Below are 4,806 nucleotides of genomic sequence, written 5' to 3'. Positions count from 1 at the left end.
TTGGCCAAGTGCATTCTATCTATAGGCTACGAGTATTATAATCGTTAGTTACAAGCTTTAGTGGACGATAACTCATTTGAATATCATCTGATTTAGCTGTGTTCTACACATTATTCAGTTGCTCATATTTTTTCTTGAACAGTATTGTTTTATCAACACTTTTCTGGATGTTCCAAATATACACACTAGTTTTTTTTTTGTTTTTTTTTTTGTTTGTTTTTTCTTTCATTCCAATGTGAAAAAGGGTGATAACAAATAGTAATTTTGATATAGAGCTAAGATTTTGTGTATAGACCCTAAAGACATATAACCAAAGTTTTTTTTATTCTTAGTGCTTCCTATTTCTTTTCTATTTTAGTCACAGAATCCAATGGGCGATAACTCCATTAACCATGATCCGATTTATTTGCAATTTGAAAATAATGTTATTCTCTGTATGAGCTGTTATTTTTTCTCTTTACAAGTTATAATTTTCTTAACAGCTTAAGTGATATTCCGGAAAATCGTGCTCTTTTTAGAAAGAAGACGTAAATTAAGGGAAATAACTCCTTGAAATGATGTATGAATTTAATTATTTTTTTAGATGATATATTTGGATCCTATTAAAGTTTTTTGGTTATTTGCAAGTTATCAAATTTTTGATATTATGGGGAGTTATTAATATAACCATAATTTCACCTTGTTTGACCTCTATGTGAGCCCTGAATGATCAGATCCAAGTTCCAATCGGACAAAAATGTTATTTTTTGTCTGCTTATTTGGCGTATAAAGAAAGTTAAATTTTTCCACGGATCCGAAATGCCAATGGTCTCGGGGACCCTACTAATAGTGCACCAGACAAATGAAAAAAGAAAATACAAGAAAAATCTTCCGAAAAACCTATCTATCTATCTATCTATCTATCTATCTATCTATCTATCTATCTATCTATCTATCTATCTATCTATCTATCTATCTATCTATCTATCTATCTATCTATCTATCTATCTATCTATCTATCTATCTATCTATCTATCTATCTATCTATCTATCTATCTATCTATCTATCTATCTTTTAATCTATCTATCTATCTATCTATCTCTACATTTATCTATCTATCTATCTATCTATCTCTTCATTTATCTATCTATCTATCTATCTATCTATCTATATATCTATCTAGCTATCTATCTATCTATCTATCAATCTATCTATCAATCAATCTATCGATCTATCTATCTATCTATCTATTTATCTATCTATCTATATGTCTATCTATCTATATTTTTAGATTTATATCTATTTTTCTATCTATCTATCTATCTATCTATCCTTCTATCTGACTATCTATTTATCTATCTATCTACCTAGATATCTATCGTTTAATCTATCTATCTATCTATCTATCTATCTATCTATCTATCTATCTATCTATCAATCTATCTATCTATATATCTATCTATCTATCTATCTATCTATTTATCTATCTATCTATATGTCTATCTATCTATATTTTTAGATTTATATCTATTTTTCTATCTATCTATCTATCTATCTATCTATCTATCCATCTATCTGACTATCTATTTATCTATCTATCTATCTATCTATCTATCTATCTATTTATCTATCTATCTATCTATCTATCTATCTATCTATATGTCTATCTATCTATATTTTTAGATTTATATCTATTTTTCTATCTATCTATCCATCTATCTGACTATCTATTTATCTATCTATCTACCTAGATATCTATCGTTTAATCTATCTATCTATCTATATATCTATCTATCTATCTATCTATCCATCTATTTATCTATCTGTCTATCTCTCCATCCATCCATTCATCCATCTATTTATCTATTTATCCATCCACCCCCCCCCCCTCTCTCTCTCTCTCTCTCTCTATATATATATATATATATATATATATATATATATATATATATATATATATATATATATATATATATATACCTATCCACCTAAATATCTATTATTCCATCCACCTACACACGAGCACGGAAATCTCGAACAAGTCGGGACTGGGTCTATTTGTTTGAGATTTCCGTGTTGAGTATTTTACAAAGGATATGAGGGAGGAAATAAATGTGGGTGGTCTTGATATAGATAGTATGCGCTTGGCTAAGAAGCTCACAACATTGCCATCCGGAAAAATAACGGACCAACACATAAAACTGTGTGTATCCATGAACGTTTATAGTCGGGTTAATACAGTTCAGTGAGCATTACTCATAAACGCGGATTTTGCCATCCGCGTTTGTGAGTGGTTCTCACTAAACTGTATTAACCAGACTATAAACGTTCATGGTTACACAGAGTTTGTGTGTTGGTCCGTTATACTTCCGGATGGCAATGTTGTGAGCTTCTTAGCCAAGTGCATTCTATCTATAAGTCATGATATTATAATGACAAATCTCCGTTATTGTGAACTCTGTCATGAGTCGGAGACAATTCAATTTCATTTTATCGGTCATCTTATACAAAATTACGAAGAGAGTTTTCACCGGTGTCGCGTTTTGTGCGTCTTGCCTGGTTCAATTAATAATAATAATAATAATAATAATAATAATAATAATAATAATAATAATAATAATAATAATAATAATAATAATAATACTTTATTGCATCCCAAAAAGGAACTTTTTTGTACAGACGTGTTATAATTTACACAATAAGATAAAAATACAATGGAAATAGGATGTAGACTATATATAAAAAAGGAACGGCTCCATAACCAGAAATTACAGAAATGGAATGACAATGGGCATGACCTATATTACCTTTCCATGTGCTCGAGGTCATTGGTCACATTGCAAAGTGTGCTCAAAATGACCCACATCGTGAAAAGTGTTCACAGCTTTTGAAATGTCTAGAATCACGATTGGTCATTTTGTTCAGAATGACACATTAGTATGTGTACAATTTTCTTAAACAAAACAGCGTGTTTACATTTGTTAAGAAGCATCCAATCGTTGGACAGCAACAAATCATGTGATTGATGACTGGGTTGGACGAAAACATGAAAATAGATAGTATGCGCTTGGCTAAGAAGCTCATAACATTGCCATCCGGAAGTATAACGGACCAACACACAAACTCTGTGTAACCATGAACTTTTATAGTCTGGTTAACACAGTTTAGTGAGAACAACTCACAAACGCGGATGGCAAAACAATAACAACGGCCTGAGTGACGTCATCTTCGAACTATCTATAGATAGTATGCGCTTGGCTAAGAAGCTCATAACATTGCCATCCGGAAGTGTAACGGACCAACACACAAAACTGTGTGTATCCATGAACGTTTAAGTTGGGTTAATACAGTTCAGTGAGTATTTCTCATAAACGCGGATGGCAAAAAACAATAACAAGGACCTGATTGACGTCATCTTCGAACTATCTATAGTAGAGTTAATACAGTTCAGTGAGCATTACTCATAAACGCGGATGGCAAAAAACAATAACAACGACCTGAGTGACGTCATCTTCGAACTATCTACGGATCGCTCCCATTTCCATTGCGTGTGCTTTAATGAAAAGACAAAGCCAGCATATCGCATTGTGGATTACATATTCAGCACACGACGTCATTACCTACGAATCCTGGTACTTATCTAAACTCACAATCACTTCTCACTTAATACAGACATGAATACGATCTGGGTATTGCCGGATTTGTCCCGGAAAATGTGACCCTCCGTCTCAAAACGGTATTATGTCGGAATGATTCAGACCCCAAAAAGTGAATTTAGAGATAGAATGATGAGAAATTGGACCTTATAAGTTTTTGTAAAGCAAGAAATAGTATTTATACTCCAGCATAACGTACAGAAATTAAACCCAAGTTTGATGTTTGTGGCAAAGAATTCAATTTCCCTACCCGAGTGGATCCCGACATAATACCGCTTTGACACGGAGGGTCACAAATGGTCAAAAATAATGGCTGTCGTGGAAATTTTAAAAAATCTACCATTATTATGCTGCTACCACCACAGAATCATCCCTATCACCACTGCAACAACTACTACCACCACATCATTATCCCTACCACCACTACCACAACAATTACCACCACATCATTATCCCTACCACCACTACTACAACTACCACTACCACATCATCCCTACTATCAATACTACAACTACCACCACATCGCCATGCCCACTATCACGACTACAACATCTACCACCACATCATCATCCCTACCACCACTACTACAACAGCTACCAGAATACCATCATCCCTACCTAATAATAATAAAAATAATAATAATAATAATAATAATAATAATAATAATAATAATAATAATAATAATAATAATAATAATAATAATGATGATGATGATGATGATGATGATGATGAAAAATGATGATGATGATGATAATAATAATAATAATAATATTAATAATAATAATAATAATAATAATAATAATAATAATAATAATAAGAATAATAATGATAATAATATTAATAATAATAGTAATAATAATAATAATAATAATAATAATAATAATAATAATAATAATAATAATAATATAATAATAGTAATAATAATAATAATAATAATAATAATAATAATAATACACATTTATATAGCGCTCATTCTCGTGTAAAACACAAGCTCTGGGCACTTTACAATATAAATATCAATTTTAAGTGAAAAAATAAAAAAATAAAATAATAACAACAATAACAATTCATAGCCAAATCAAGGATTCATATAGAGTCAAGAAAAACAAATACAGTAAAAATTATAACAATAATAATAATAATAATAATAATAATAATAATAATAATAAT

The sequence above is a fragment of the Berghia stephanieae genome, chromosome 3, assembly GCF_034508935.2.
Source record: "Berghia stephanieae isolate SIO BIC M18660-M18661 chromosome 3, UCSD_Bste_1.3, whole genome shotgun sequence".
Taxonomy (NCBI): domain Eukaryota; kingdom Metazoa; phylum Mollusca; class Gastropoda; order Nudibranchia; family Aeolidiidae; genus Berghia; species Berghia stephanieae.
The sequence above is the reverse complement of the archived record's forward strand: the minus strand, read 5'-3'. Positions refer to the sequence as shown.